Consider the following 17687-nt stretch of genomic DNA (forward strand, 5'->3'; position numbering starts at 1 on the left):
AATTACAGAGACTTGGAATATCTTTTTGGGGATGTGTGTTCTATCCATCAACTATATTTCTGCATAGCTACTGGAATAATAAACCAAATATAAATATTCAACTCAATATAAATCCCATTGCATGAAATTACTGATGGCTGCACACATCTAAGATCTAAGACGAACTTCATGTTTTGTGGAAAATATTTGTGTTAGCACACATTTTAAATTTGAAAGTAGTTTAGTGAAAGCTAATTCCTAAATATCTGGTCAAACAAGAGAAAAAAATACAAACCACTTTTCTAATCTCTGCGAAAATAAAGCACCCTTTGAGGTTCTGATGCATTTTTATCTACAACATTCTCAGGGAGGGATTAATGTATTTCACTTAGGGGATCTATCTGTACCTAATGCTTTATGTATATCTTGTTACCAATGAACCCAGTGGAGCAATAGAATCACATTATTATGATTAAAGTAAATAAAAGCACACAACTGAATTGTTAGAGCAGTGTGTAGAGTATATGAGTGCCAGGGGACTTTAAGGCTTTGCATAATCTTTAGTTGTCAGTTCTCAATAGTAGTTTGGAAATAATTGATAAGAATTATGTAGGGCCCACATATATACTTCATCTTTATTTGAGGCTTAAATCAAACAAAACATGTAAAGTGGTCTAATTATCTCTCAGCTTTAGTTTTCCTACCTCCATCAGCAGAGGGTTGTATTGGAAAGTATTGTTTTGTATCTCTTCCAAATGTGATGCGATTTTCTGCTTTGATATTGATGAGAGTGCTTGAAGGTGCACATACTGAGCCATTTTAAATAATATAAATGGAACAGCTTTGTTATCTGCCTTTTGAAAAATTTATTTAATTATTTGAAAGTCAGTTACAGAGAAAGAGAGAGAGACACAGAGTAAACCATCTTCTGGTTCACACCCGTATGGCCACAATTGCCAGGGCTGGGTCAGGCCAAATAAAGAAGCTAGGAGATTCATTTGGGTCTCCCACGTGGGTGGCAGGGGCCCAACCACTTGAGCCATCTTCCACTACATTCCCAGGCCATTAGCAAGGAGCTTTATCAGAAGTGGAGCATCCAAGACATGAATCTGTGCCATATGGGATGCCAGCATTGCAGGCAATAGCTTTACTCACTACACCACAACGCCAGCCCCTATTGTTTGTTTTAAATACACAGAGGGTCTTATTTTTTTTTAACTTCTTATTTGGGTCACTTGAGTTCCTCCTAAGTTTCATTCTCTGAAACAATCTGGCATTTCAGCCTGTTTAGCATCTAGTCACAATGAGCTTTTCAAATACTTTTCATTTGCCTTGCCACAACGCATGCTCCACAAATCATGAGCAACCTGCTATTTCTTGAAGAAAATAAAATATTTATTTATTTATTTAAAAGCCATAGTTACGGAGAGAGAAGGGGAGACAGCAAGAGGCAGAGAGGGATATTCCGTCCACTGGTTCACTCCCCAAGTGGCTTCAATGGCCAGGACTGGGTCAGGCTGAAGCCAGGAGCCCAGAGTTCTTCACAGTTTCCCACATAGGTGCAGGGACCCAAGCACTTGAGTCATCTACTGTTGCTTTTCCAGGTTCATTAGCAGGAAGATGAAAGATTGAAAGTGTTTCAGATGAGACTTGAACCAGTGCTCATATGGGATGCCTGGTCACAGGCAGCAGCTTTACCCGATAGGCCAGAACACTGGATTCTGCTATGTCTTTTAATGGGGGAGCTTGAGCAATGTATTCTTCTTATCTGGGTCTTAGTTTCCTTCTATGAAAACAGACATATAATAGAACCAACCCCTTGGAATTATGAGGATCAGCTGAGACCATGTATTTAATGTTCTTAGTACACGGTAAATGGTTGGTAAGTGTTAGATGTTATAACTGGTGTCAACATTGTTCTCACAAATAGTGTGCTTTCTAGCTTCTCTTTATTTGTCTTTGCTATTTCTTGTTTCCACAGACCAAACCTAACCTAGCCTTCAAGACATGTTTTATAAGCTTCTTGCTCCACAAAATTTTTGATTTATGCTGTCAATTGGAGTATCTGCCCTCTCTGAGTAGTTATTCTTTGTCACTGTAATGATGGTTACTAATAATTTTCTATGATTTATTATAGCTGCATGGGTATATGTAAGTGAGTAAGCATTATGTATGAATGTCCTCCAACTAAGCGTATGTGTGATTCCCAAGTATGTTTCACTCAGTATCTCATATTGTGTCTTGCACATAGTAGCTCCTCAGTGTTCATTTAAATAATGGATAAGCAACTTATGAACTTAAAGTGTCAGGTAAGATAAATATCTATTTAGTAGATGACAACATTCTTTTTTTGTTTTTATTGGTACAAGACAATGGCATTAGTGTCTATGCCATGTGATATCAGTATGACACCAGAAAACTACAGTTCATGGTTATGATTTTAATAGTCACAGAGCATGTGGCTAGCTGTCTCACTCATTTGGAAGCTGTAATCAGTACATTTTTCTTTCACCATCTTAGAAATTCTCCAGTAAGTTTTACTCAACTGTCCAGCAACTGTGAGACTCACAGTGATCAAGAATCAGGTTTACTAAGACTTCTCTTTGTGGGGAGCAACCCGGACTGGACTGATTACTGGAATTAAGACTTATTCTATGCATCTGCTCTCCCACAATATGGCGCTGGGAGAGGAGAAAACAGCTTCTGCACAGCTGCCTCCAGTTCAACCAATAAACTGTAGGACCTGCTCCTGATTGGAGGAGAGCAGTGTACTCGGCGTGTGGGCAGCTGAGTTGGGATTGGCGGAGGAGGACTATAAAAGAGGAGAGAGACGACATGCACCAGGAACATCTAAGAGGAACACCTGTGCAGCCCCCGAGAGAGCCGGCTGGCGGTGTGCCGCTCCCCCACAGAAGTGGGGAATGTGGCAGGGGGAACTGCCCTTCCACGGAGGTGGAAGGGACAGTAGCCAACCCGGGAAGAACCAGCAGCAAACCCGGGGAGGGCCGAGCAGACAAAAGAACAGCGCAGGGTCCTGTGTCGTTCCTCCACGAAGACGGGGAGCGACATAATGGTGCCGTGACTCGGATATGAAGCCTAGGCAGGGTTTAGTGTCGTTCCTCCATGAAGAGGGGGAGCGACACTCTTGTATTCATTTATTTCAATATCGTACAGATGCATTTCTTATCCTAATGAGGGACCAAATTTTCTTGGCCTTGACTCATACTACACCCAATATTCAGATAATCTTTTATTTTTTATTTTCTTTTAATTTTTTAGAGACTTACTGTATTTATTTGAAAGGCAGAGTTACAGAGGCAGAGAGAGAAAGAGAGAGAAAGAGAGAGAAAGAGAGAGAGAGAGAGAGGTCTTCCATCCACTGGTTCACACCCCAATTGGCAGCAAAGGCTGGAAATGTGCTGATCCAAAGCCAGGAGCCAGCAGCTTCCTCCAGGTCTCCCACATTGGTGCAGGGGCCCAAGCACTTGGGCCATCTTCTACTGCTTTTTCAGGCCATAGCCGAGAGCTGGATGAAAAGTGGAGCAGCTGGAACTTGAATCAGAGCCTATATGAAATGCTGGCACTTCAGGCGGTGGCTTTACCTGCTACACCACAGAGCCGGCCCCAGAGGCAGGCAGTCCTCTTTTGTGGTAACACAAAATATACCTCTGAATATCCAACATGGAAGTTGGGCTCAGACATCTCGTCCCCATCACTCACTTCTCTGAATGATGCCACAAGGAGGTTAAGTCATCTCACCAAGACAACTTGGTAAATTGATGCAGAGTTTGGACAAAGGCTAGGTTCCCCTTTTCCTAGCTTAGGGTTATTTTGATTATTCTATTACACTGCACCTAAAGGTCTCTATCCTTCTAGATAATTTATGTGCTTCATTAGTATGATGTGAATACTAATTTTTTCCCTGGAGCTTCCTTACCTTCCACTGAACAACTGGTCTGCTTCTAAGTGGACACAAGACATTGGTATAAAATAACTTCCTGTGGTTCTAGAAAGACATTAGGAAATGATAAAGGCATTAATTAAGAGAAAAAGAAACTCAAGGGAGATAGGCTTTCACTAATTTAGACCCAAGATGCAAAGAACAGTTCCATCCTGGAATGGAGACAGAGGGGCTGCCCCAGAAAGCAGATGGGTTTTTACCATAAGGATACGGCATTATGTCTGCTGAGATGGTCTTCAAAGAAGCTGAAAACCACATTCAAGGGAATAGGATAACGACACAGTGCCGGCCACCTCTAGCTTTAGTAAGTGAGCATGAATGCATTAATTCCAGATGTTCAGTTTTTCATTTCCAAAATGTTCTACAGTGCCAAGGACTTGCTGGAAATTGGGAAACAAAGTTTGTCTGATAAGGTCCCTACATTCAGAGAAGAGAACTCAGTCTTAGCAATAAGATACATTCATTAAAAATAGCCAAATGCTACGGTAGTGACTGAGTTTAGGGAAAGAAAGATGAGTCAGCAAACTCCTCTCCTTTTTTTTACTCTCTCAACTATTCTCATTTAATTCTCATTAGCTAAGTGATTTCATTCTGGATGGAACAAATAAGTTATAAGTATAGAAATGCAGTACACAATTTCATGAGCTAATCTACATTAGCTTGAAAAGGGTTAATATTCCCACTTTCTAGATGAGCAGGCTGAGACTCAGAGATAAATAATTTGCCATGATGTCTGAGCTAGTTAGAGACAGAATTGAAGCCAGTACTCTTTCTACTGTGTTGTATTTCAGGGGAAAGAGAGGATTTAAAGAAAAATTCTAACTTGTGGGCAAATTAAGAACAGCTCAGTTCCAGACCATCTCAACTGAGCACTTCCATATCTCGTACAAATGGGCATCGATAATCTTATTGCTAGAGGAGAAAGGGATTTAGGCCTTGGGATTGGTATTTAATTTTGTGACTTTTAGCTGCGTTATTTCCAAGGAAATAATACATGTTCAACATCATAGCTTTAGCTTTGCTAAATCAAATAAAAATAAACAAGTCAACAAAATTAATGACTTTAAATCTTAAGCATTCCTTTTCCTGCCTAATCCCTCTTATACAATATTTTAGTACAACCTGGACAGTGGGCATATTAGCTTGAATCAATTAAAAATCTATTGGTCAGTCCTTAGTGCACAGGCCATGGTGTCTGCCTCACTTACGACTGGGTCACAGCCTTGTCTTCCACCCTTCTACATATTCTGAGGAAGGTTGAGCTAAGGTAGAAATTTGGGAACCCAATAATTTTCTTTGAAATTTATACATCTGATAAACTTTTACATAAATAAGCATTTATGCCACTGGAGTTGGCTTTCTCGGGTTCTCACATTAATTTCTAGGTCACTTAAGTAGTTATCTTGTTCCTATTAGCATCACATGTCTCTGGAATATGGTACATCATGATGACTAAATTATTATCCAGATATTAAATAGTGTTATTAAAATAAATAATATTTCAAGGAAACTTGGCATTTAAACTAGAGTTCAAATATTTGAGAAAGATAATGCACTCTCAGTTAATTGCTGTTTAATTCTATCTATCTTGTATATAAAACAGTAAAAGTACACTTTCAGTCTAATGCTGCATTAAGGTCAGATAGCAAACTTTATGAAGGAAACATTAAGCTGACCCAGAACTGCTATCCTGGGGGAGAAAACTTATCTGACTACAAGGTGCACATTATTATTGTCATGACAGACAAATTTAACGAGTACATAGCCCTTTCTCCATCACTTTTCCATCCGTATTCACCCACCCTCCAAAACAAAGATGGAAAGCAAGGCTTTGCTGGACTTCTCATCCCTCTTTTCTTCATCATCACTCTTATTGTTGTCACAAATGTGTTGGCAGGGTTTACTCATTAGCAAGACCTCCACTCAAACTCTGCAGCAGCCTTCACAAAGTCTTCTGGGGCTCCTTGGTTCTCAGGCATTTCTTTTCTTTTCTTTTTTTTTTTTTTTTTTTGAATGATCACAACATGAATACTGACGGGTCACAGAGGAAGCAGATAGTCCTGAGAGATTTTTTTCAACCATGCCAAGACTAACAGGGCAACTGAAAGTCTTCATTGTAGAAGGCTGAGGAGATAAATACAGAGGAAATCGGTCTTTGGTAGTCTCATTACAGTAAAATATTAACCTTATTTTAAGAAAAGACTTCTGTTGCTGTACTTTCCATATGCACGATACAATATATTTTCTTTATTTTAAGGGTATTTTGAGTCAGGTTTTCCTTTTCTTCTAAGCAAAGTTTTCTTAGGCACACAAATGGTGCTGCCTTCTACTATTAGTGTTGTGTGTGGGCACACACACATGTATGTGTTCATGGCTATATCTTTGTTTCTGTGCCTATTACTACTAATATATTTAAGCTGATCCTACCTTTCCAATTTTGTAAATGCCTGTATGTGCCTGGCAGGTAATAGTTTCTTTATAAAAGCTGATGATAACAAGGAAGATAAGAATTTCTTACCTTTAAAAACATTTGCCAATTTATTAAAATGTTTTACAACTGTTGCTATGGTGGGTGTTTGTCTCCTTCAAAACTCATGCAGAAACCTAACCCCCAAAGCCATATTTTAATGATACTTGTAGATGGGACCTTTGGGAAGTAATTAAAATTAGATGAAGCTGTGAGGCTGGGGACCCCCATGACTGCCTTGGTGAGTTCTTTAGGAGAGGAAGAGAGACTCAAATTAACAAACTTGCTTTGCCTCACCAGGGGATTCCTTGAGCTACCTTGGAACCCTGCAGTGGACCCCTTCCAGCAAGAAGACCCCTACCAGATGCAGCTCCTTAACCTTGGTCCTCCAAGACTCCAGAACTGTGAGCTAAATAAGCCTTGATTTTTAAATAAATTACCTACTTTGTATATCTAGTTGTATAGCAACAAAAATCAGACTAAGACAACTCTTACCTCACTGAATCTAAACATTTTGTAATTCGTAGATTAGGCACCAGGGAGCAATTTATGCCTCAATTTTTCACAGGTTAGAAACTGATATTATTTAATAACTTGCTGCAAACCACTGATAACTTAGATGGCAGAATTTAAAATTAAGAACAACTCTTCTGAAGAATTAGCCCTTCAAAAATGGACGGACAGTTACCATTTATCATGAAGTCTTTCATCATTTATTTTGACAATTCTTTTATAGCGTGGTTTCAGTTCCTCTTCATCACCTATGTCCAAGAAATGCTCCAGTTTGTGTATGAATGTCTTGAAAAGTGATACCCAAAACAGAACACAATACCACAAGTGAGGGTTGATTGGTACAAAAGAAAATGGGCCTTCCTTCCTCCATCTATCTTGGGACTTCCTTCTTTAATGCAGCAGAATGTGATCACATGACTTGCCCAAAGTTCTTTTCCCTAGGAATGTTTCCCTTCACCTCAAGGCCATCAGATAGGGCCTGTAGTGCTGTGGTAGCTGCTTGCTACTATGGGCATCATCTTGCAAAGAACCATCTGTAAATTGGTCCCCATTTTTTTTACCTAATTAAGTAGTTACAAGGAACCCTTTATGAGGCTTTGGATGTGAATTGAGAGAGAACTAAAGTGGCAGAAGCAGGGAGTATGGTTATCTGGGCCACATGCTCATGCAACTTGCTTGTGCTTTTGAGACACAGGTGCAGGAATCCCATCTCACACTTCCACTTGCATTTGTTGATGGAGTGCTGCCATGCACCCAAGTTTATGGCTTCGTGAGTAAGACGATATCCAGTTCCTGGAAGCTGGGGTTGCATTTTAACTCGGTGGCCCATGGTCAAGTTCCAGCATTAAATCTCAACTAGGGCCCAGAAGGAAGTCAGAAACTTTTTTTAAGGAGCATGGTTATTTGTGTGTGATAGAACAGCTTAATTCCAAAACATGACTCACCATGAATCACCTAGAGGCCAGCCAAATGTTCCCTAAAGCCTTCCATATGCCACATACACTCCAAACACTATGAATCTTCTGGGAACTTTGGCCAAAATGTTAGAGATGCTTGTAAAGCAGTTTAGACCTATTTCAAAGATTTTTACTCTGAGTTTTATCAAAACCTCAAATATCTTCAGGTTATTTGCTAGTGGATTTCAGCAGTAGGTCCGCATAAGAGATATAAGAAGCTCACTAGCTATTTTATCTTTTTGGTAGTAGAAGAGGATAAAAATATCAAGTTTTACTTTTTTTCTGGACCAGAATATGTCAATATGTTCCAAACCACTGGACCCCAGAAATTTTACTGAAATTGAAGGTCCTTGAATTTTTCTGGAATTAATTTCTCACCATGTGGCATGCATTGTTTTGCTAAGATGTTTAGACAGTTGTTTGTCACCTTCACCTGCTCTAACCTCCATGATAAAAATGTAATTAATAAGCATGATGTCCTGCGGATTGCAGAGGTGACTGAGGTCCTTCCTGACTGGATTATGACACAGTTTGAGAGCTGACAAAGCCCTGAGCTAGGACCGCGAGGGTGTACTACAGACCTCCTTGACTACCGGTAAACTGCTTCTGTTAACCTCATCAACAAAGGTAGAGAGCGGGAAACATTCTCTATAGCTATACACCAGGTACCGTGGGATATGCTGCTCTGGAACAGCGGTTGCACTCAAGCTCAATACTTGATTCATTTTGTGGTATCTCACTGGCAAGATCCATCTTCTAAGCAAGGCAAATATAGATGAGTTGTGTAGGGAGGTGATAGAAATCACTAACTCTGTTATCTTTCAAATCTGATGGCAGCACAGACCTCTGTAGTTGCTCCTGGAATGTGGGCATGACTTTCAGTTCACTATTTTGGTAGGCAGAGGCAATTCTAGTGGCTTCCTTTTGACCTTATTGCAAAAACAACATCTATTGCCCAGCTCAGGGAATTATTGTGGAACTCCTTCCAGTTAGAGATTTTCCATTCCAACTATGCATTTCAGACCTTGGAAAATGTCTACAAAATGGGTACAGGGACACACAGTGCCTCCTGTGAAAAGGATCTGAACTAAAATTTCATTGATCACCTGATACCTGAGAACCGCAAACTCCTACACTCTCTTATGTCCCATAGTGGTGTTTTGGAAGCAAGATTATTATTATTGTATCTTCTAATTGGTCATTTCTGTGGTATGCATCAGTTATCTCTATAGGTGATACACCAACTACTAATGTAGCCTGAAATAGATGAAAGAATATTTCAAATGGTTAAAACGCATGTTATGACAAAACTAAGCATGAGTTTAAAGTTTTCACACTCTAAAAACATCTTTTAATTTAATTTAATTTCCATGTACTTTTTTGCAGTACCCTTATATATTCACAGCACTGTATCTTCCACAGTTGGCTTCAAAATCTTCACCAGATCATTCAGTTCTGCAGTGTATGAGGTACTACAAAAGGTAGTAGTGAAGAGTTATTGAAGAAGAACAAGAAACGTTGAAATCTCATCCTATGAATGATAAAGGCAGTGGAGGAATTAGGGTGTCCAGGCACAGCGAAGGAAAGAATAATAATGAGATTATAAAGAAGCAGAAATAGTTCCCCTTAAGTTGGGTTTTGCAGTGTTCTAAATGCTTTGCCTTATTAAACTGAATTACAGTGACACAACAGTGTCTAATGGTTGAATTTCATTGATCTGGGTATTTTAACTGAAGGATCTGAAAGCTTACTTCATTAGAATACAGTCTTTCACATTTTAAGGAATTGTTTCATGAGTAAACAGCTTTATTTTTGTGATTCATTAATATAAGGAGCAAACACTTTTACAGTAACTATTTTTGCTGTTTTAAATTATTATAAAATGTAAAATAGCAAATTTTCACTATTTTAACCATTTTAAGTGTACTGTTCAGTGCTATTAAATAGATTTATATTGTGAGGCAAGCATCACCACCATCCATTTCCACAGCTTTTCTCACCCTGCAAAAGTGAAATAACTTTTGAATGTATAATTCTATCTGCAAATTTGTACAAGTTTGCCATTGTTACCTGTTCCTACCACGCCCAAGCCATGTTCAACAGCAGTCATTTTCGCCATGGCAAGTCCAAGCTTCCTTTTCCTCAATTATGAGAGAGGGAAAACAGACTATTATGAGGCTCATGATGATAAGTCATGTAAAGAAAAGCAATGAAAATATTTGATAAATAATCCATCAGCTTGAAGAGGAGACTTGAAGAACTTGAACTTTATCAAATTATTTTATTCTCCCCTACTCCCAAGTTCAAAGATTTTTTTTAAATAGTTGGAGATGTCCTTCAGCTGGAAAGAAAGTGGAGGAAGGAAGGGTGAGAGGAAGGGAGAAAGAAAAAAGGAGTTGCTTGAAAATATTCAACACAACAAAATGATGTACCAATGGATGGCACCAGAAAGAGGTTACAACATTCTGTGAAAGCTGTGTTGTTGTTGCAGGTGATAAAATGCTGAGGCATATAAAGACATAGCCCTCAAGACATTCCTATTCTAATGAAGAAAATAGCTAACATCTAAGGTATACTGTGATAAATGGTTACATATATATATATATATGTACATATATATACATAAAAGTATCAAAGAAGATTGGGAAAAGAGTCATTTTAATGTGAGTCATTAGAAGGGTCTGTTTGGAGAAGACTGAACTTGAAGAACAGGTAGACATTTGATAGCTGGAGACTTAGCTGTGGCTGAGAAAGGAGAAGTGCATTATAGGTAGAGAGCATGTCAAGGGCAGCCAATGTACTTTTATTTCTCATCTGTGCGTTAAATGAATTTGACCTACAGGTTGCAAGAAAGGCATCTTATGAACAAATGGCGGGGTCACTGAAACCTGAAAACAAACATTCAGTGGAAACAGCCATAGGAAAAAAAAAAGAATAATTTCAGAGAAGGGCATTCTTTTGGAGAGGATGGAGAATTAAAACAAAATGCCATTCAAAGGGGGAGATGAAAACTTTAAGGATGATTACAGAATCAGTAGAAAAATGGACTTAGTGGTCCGATGGTGATGATGCTCAGATTGAATAGTAATAATAATGCTAAAAGTGAAATTAAGGAAATTTAAAGTTTCAGCTCTGACCATGCAGCCTGGAAGTCCTCTCTCCACACCATGAGAAAATAGCTGGACAAATTCAAAATCAGCGAATTTATTAAATCCTTCAGAGACTTGAGGTTACAGGGAAAACTGTCACCCCCAAAACTGGAGAGACAGGCAAGCACAGTGAATCACAGTCAGCCCATTTACTGGGAACAGAAGCCACTAAAGCCAGTCGCTAGGAGGAACACTGAAATATCACATTGACTTATGGCTGGAAGGTCAGTGTGGGCTAGCTGGAGAGCTGAAACTCCTAGGGACCAAATATAATGTGCATTGCCACTCTTGGTTGGGTTTTCTATCCAGGATCCCCACCAGATTCTCACAGTGAAGTCCAAAGACTATTTCTCTCCTGTCCTTGTCAGGGGCAGGGAGCCAGCAGATGGAAGCGCTCTCTCTCTCTCTCCCTCCCCTTTGTAAATCTGCCTTTCAAATAAATAAATTTTTTTTAAAAAGAAGGAAATCAATAAGTAATGGGAACTAAGAACAGCATAAAAAAGGACAACAAGAATAAATAGAAGGGGGGCCGGCGCTGTGGCACAGCAGATTAAAGCATCAGCCTGTAGCGCCGGCATCCCATATGGGCGCCGGTTCGCGTCTTGGCTGCTCCTTTTCCAATCCAGCTCTCTGCTATGCCCTGGGAAAGCAGTAGAAGATGGCCCAAGTACTTGGGCCCCTGCACCCATGTGGGAGATCTGGAAGAAGCTCCTGGCTCCTGGTTTCAGATCAGTTCAGCTCCGGCCATTGCGGTCATTTGGGGAGTGAACCAGCGGAATGGAAGACCTCTCTCTCTCTCTCTCTCTCTCTCTCTCTCTCTCTGCCTATCCTCTCTCTGTGTAACTCTGACTTTCAAATAAATAAAATGATTCTTTAAAACAAGAATAAATAGATGGTAAAATATGATTTTTTCACTTTTCTTATTCTTTCAAAAATTTACTTTTTGGTTATCTGTATTTTATCTGAAGAGCAGAAGATGTCTGTAAGTCTCTATCTACCTATCTACCTACCTATTGAGAAATCTTTTGTCTTCTGATTTACTCTACAAATGCCTACAACAGCCAAGGCACACTGAAGCCAAGATCCTGGATTTAATATGGGTCTCCTATGTGGGTGACACAGACCCAATACTTGATTCACCATTTGCTGTCTCCCAGGAAGATGGATCAGAAGTGGGGCCTCACATAAAATTCTGGCCAATAGAATGCAACAACACATCAGAAAGATCATCCACCCAGACCAAGTGGGGTTTATCCCTGGTATGCAGGGATGGTTCAATGTTCACAAAACCATCAATGTGATACACCATATTAACAGACTGCAGAAGAAAAACCATGTGATTATCTCAATAGATGCAGAGAAAGCATTTGATAAAATACAACACCCTTTCATGATGAAAACTCTAAGCAAATTGGGTATGGAAGGAACATTCCTCAATACAATCAAAGCAATTTATGCAAAACCCACGGCTAGCATCATATTGAATGGGGAAAAGTTGGAAGCATTTCCACTGAGATCTGGTACCAGACAGGGATGCCCGCTCTCACCACTGCTATTCAATATAGTTCTGGAAGTTCTAGCCAGAGCTATTAGGCAAGAAAAAGAAATTAAAGGGATACAAATAGGGAAGGAAGAACTCAAACTATCCCTCTTTGCAGATGATATGATTCTTTATTTAGGGGACCCAAAGAACTCTACTGAGAGACTATTGGATCTCATAGAAGAGTTTGGCAAAGTAGCAGGATATAAAATCAATGCACAAAAATCAACAGCCTTTGTATACACAGACAATGCCATGGCTGAGGAAGAACTTCTAAGATCAATCCCCTTCACAATCGCTACAAAAACAATCAAATACCTTGGAATAAACTTAACCAAGGACGTTAAAGATCTCTACGATGAAAATTACAAAACCTTAAAGAAAGAAATAGAAGAGGATACCAAGAAATGGAAAAATCTTCCATGCTCATGGATTGGAAGAATCAATATCATCAAAATGTCCATTCTCCCAAAAGCAATTTATACATTCAATGCAATACCAATCAAAATACTGAAGACATTCTTCTCAGATCTGGAAAAAATTATGCTGGAATTCATATGGAGGCACAGGAGACCTCAAATAGCTGAAGCAATCTTGTACATCAAAATCAAAGCCAGAGGCATCACAATACCAGATTTCAGGACATACTACAGGGCAGTTGTTATCAAAACAGCATGGTACTGGTACAGATACAGATGGATAGACCAATGGAACAGAATTGAAACACCAGAAATCAATCCAAACATCTACAGCCAACTCATATTTGATCAAGGATCCAAAACCAATCCCTGGAGTAAGGACAGTCTATTCAATAAATGGTGCCAGGAAAACTGGATTTCCACATGCAGAATCATGAAACAAGACCCCTACCTTACACCTTACACAAAAATCCACTCAACATGGATTAAAGGCTTAAATCTATGACCTGACACCATCAGATTATTGGAGAGCATTGGAGAAACCCTGCAAGATATAGGTGCCAACAAAGACTTCTTGGAAAAGACCCCAGAAGCACAGGCAGTCAAAGCCAAAATTAACATTTGGGATTGCATCAGATTGAGAAGTTTCTGTACTTCAAAATAAACAGTCAGGAAAGTGAAGAGGCAAACAACAGAATGGGAAAAAATATTTGCAAACTATGCAACAGATAAAGGGTTGACAACCAGAATCTACAAAGAAATCAAGAAACTCCACAACATCAAAACAAACAACCCACTTAAGAGATGGGCCAAGGACCTCAATAGACATTTTTCAAAAGAGGAAATCCAAATGGCCAACAGACACATGAAAAAATGTTCAAGGTCATTAGCAATCAGGGAAATGCAAATCAAAACCACAATGAGGTTTCACCTCACCCCGGTGAGGATGGCTCACTTTCAGAAATCTACCAACAATAGATGCTGGCGAGGATGTGGGGGAAAAGGGACTGTTGGTGGGAATGCAAACTGGTCAAGCCACTATGGAAGTCAGTCTGAAGACTCCTCAGAAACCTGAATATAACCCTACCATTCAACCCAGCCATACTACTCCTTGGAAATTACCCAGAGGAAATGAAATTGGCAAACAAAAAAGCTGTCTGCACCTTAATGTTTATTGCAGCTCAATTCACAATAGCTAAGACCTGGAACCAACCCAAATGCCCATCCACAGTAGACTGGATAAAGAAATTATGGGACATGTACTCTATAGAATACTATACAGCAGTCAAAAACAATGAAATCCGGTCATTTGCAACAAAATGGAGGAATCTGGAAAACATCTTGCTGATTGAATTAAGCTAGTCCCAAAGGGACATATGTCATATGTTCTCCCTGATCAGCGATAACTAACTGAGCATCAAAGGGGAACCCTGTTGAAGTGAAATGGACACTATGAGAAACAGTGACTTGATCAGCTCTTGTCCTGACTGTTGATGTACAATGTAATACTTCATCCATTTTAGTATTTTTTGTTGTTTTGTTTTGTTCTAGTACTATTGGTTGAACTCTTTAATTAACACACAATTATTCTTAGGTGTTTAAATTTTAACTGAAAAGTGATCCCTGTTAAATATAAGAATGGGAATAAGAGAGGGAGGAGATGTACAATTTGGGACATGCTCAAGCTGACTTGCCCCAAATGGTAGAGTTAGAAACGTGCCAGGGCATTCCAATACAATTCCATCAAGGTGGCATCATGTACGAATGCCATCTCACTAGTCCAAGTGATCAATTTCAGTTCACAATTGATCACACTGATAGGTCTAAGAGTCAAAGGGATCACACAAACAAGACTAGTGTCGCTAATACTAACTGATAGAATCAAAAAGGGAGTGAATGATCCATCATGGGAAGCGGGATACACAGCAGACCCATAGAATGGCAGATGTCCAAAATAGCACTCTGGCCTCAGAATCAGCCCTTAAGGCATTCGGATATGGCTGAAGAGCCCATGAGAGTATTTTAGCCATGGTAAACCAAGACACTCTGGAAAAAAAAAAAAAAAAAAGAAGACCTAAATGAAAGATCTCTGCGAGTGAGATCCCAGTGGAAAGAACAGGGCCATCAAAGAAAGAGGTACCTTTCTCTGAAGGGAGGAGAGAACTTCCACTTTGACTATGACCCTGTCAGAATAAGATCAGAGTTGGTGAACTCAAAAGGCTTCCATAGCCTTGGCAACTCATGACTAGAGCCTAGGGAGATTACTGATGCCATTAACAAGAGTGTCAAATTGTTAAGTCAACAACAGGAGTCACTGTGTACTTACTTCTCATGTGGGATCTGTCCTTAATGTGTTGTCCAATGTGAAGTAATGCTATAAGTAGTACTGAAACAGTATTTTTACACTTTGTGTTTCTGTGTGGGTGCAAAGTGATGAAATCTTTACTTAACGTATACTAAATCAATCTTCTGTATATAAAGAGAATTGAAAATGAATCTTGATGTGAATGGAATGGGAGAGGGAGTGGGAGATGGGAGGGGTGCGAGTGGGAGGGAAATTATGGTGGGGGAAGTCATTGTAATCCATAAACTGTACTTTGGAAATTTATGTTTACTAAATAAAAAATAAAAATAAAAAATAAATTTTTAATAAATTTTAAAAATAAAATAAAATTCGCAATAGAAAACTCAAAGAATCTAGACACACATCACATGTTTCCCCAAATTTTCATATAAAATGTACCTAAATATAAGAAAAAAACTGTAAGTCATTTAGAAAGTAACACAAAAGAAAATCTGACTTTGTAGATATAACACCAAAAGTAGGACCCATGAAAGAAAAAATTAAGAAGTAAGAACTTTATTAAAATTAATATTATATTCTCTGCTAAAGATACTACATGAGAATGCAAACATAATCCACAGATTTGAGAAAGTATTGTAAAACATACATTTAATAATGAACTCAAATCCAAGTAAATAAAGAATTCTTAAAAGTCAACAAGGGAACAAGCAATCCAGTTTTCAAACTGGGCCAAATATCTGAATAGAGATCTCATCAGAGTAGATACTCAGACGGAAAATAAATATGAAAAGATACTCAGTTTCATCTTTCATTAGGGAAGTAAGCACTAAAATAACAATGAGATGCCATTGCACATCTGTTAGAATAGCTAAAATCCAAAAATCTCACAATAACAAATACTGACAAAGACATAACAAAGGAGAAAGCCTCATTGCTTGTAGGAGTCAAAATGCTACAGCCACCTGGGGAAACAGAGTGAACATTTCTTACAAACTCAACACTGTCTTTCCCAACAATCCAGTAATTGCACATCAAATGAGTTGGAAGTATGTCCCCATAAAAACCTGTACATTAACCTTTAGAGCAACTTTATTCATAGTTGCTCAACATTGGGAGCAATCAACACATACTGCAATAGGTGAATGTATAAACAAACTGTGGTATATCCATATAATGCAATATTACTTAGCAATTAAAAACAATGAATTCTTAAGCCACAAAAAGACATGGGGGAATCTTAAGCATAATGTTAAATAGAAGAAGCCAATCTGAAAAGGATATAGACTGTATGTTTCCCACTATGTGACATTCTGGAAAAGGCAAAACTACACAAATAGTAGAAAAGATCAGTAGCAAAAAAAAAAAAAATCAATAACTTCCAGGGGTCAGCGAAAGTGGGCAGGTATGAATGGGTAAAGGACAGGGATGATAAGGTTATTCTGTATGACATGATACGTATTCTGTATGAGAGTGTAATGGCGGATACCTGAATCTGTGTACTTGTCAAAACCCATAGAACTGTACAATACAGAGAGTGACCTTCAATGCAAACTATGGATTTCAGTTAATAGTAATGTATCAATACTGGCTCATTAATTGTAACACATGTGTTACCTTATTGCAAGGTGTTAACATTAGGGGAAATGTGTGTGGGTAAGGGATATATCCAGACTAGCTGCTCAATTTTCTATAAAACTAAAAGTTTAAAAAATTAATGTAAATTTAAAAAGTGATTGTTGCCTAATTCAAGGTCACAGGATTCATTGTTAATTTTCTTCCAATAATTTTATACTTTAAGCTCTTACATTTTGGCCTAAACTCATTTTGTATTACAATCTATGATGTGAAGTGAGGGTTCTACTTTGTGGATATTACCATTTCCTAAAGAGACTGTTGGTCTGGCATCTCCAGAGACACAGACCAATGAGAGACCTCTCTCTCTTGTTCTCTCTCTCTCTTTATCTATCATCTGTCATCTTATCTCTCCAAGTAGATTAATTATAAGGACTTTACTCACACAATCACAGGGCCTAAAAAGTCCTATGATCTGTGTCTGGGAAGCTGGAGACCTGCTAGAGTAGATGGTGTAGTTCCAGTGCAGGTTTGAGTCCAACTTTAACAGCAGATCAGTGTCCCAGCTCTGAAACAGGGAGAGAAAAAGAGGGAGAGGAGAACCCATGCTCATGCAGTCTTTTTGTTAGACTTTCACTGGATGAGATAACGCTCACTCTAACTGGGGAGGATGAACTGCATTTTTGCTGAGTCTACCAATTAAAATGTTCATCCCATCCCGAGATACTCTTTTTTTTTCTTTTATTTTTTTGACAGCCAGAGTGGACAGTGAGAGAGAGAGACAGAGAGAAAGGTCTTCCTTTTGCCGTTGGTTCACCCTCCAATG

The sequence above is a fragment of the Oryctolagus cuniculus genome, chromosome 4, assembly GCF_964237555.1.
Source record: "Oryctolagus cuniculus chromosome 4, mOryCun1.1, whole genome shotgun sequence".
Taxonomy (NCBI): Eukaryota; Metazoa; Chordata; class Mammalia; order Lagomorpha; family Leporidae; genus Oryctolagus; species Oryctolagus cuniculus.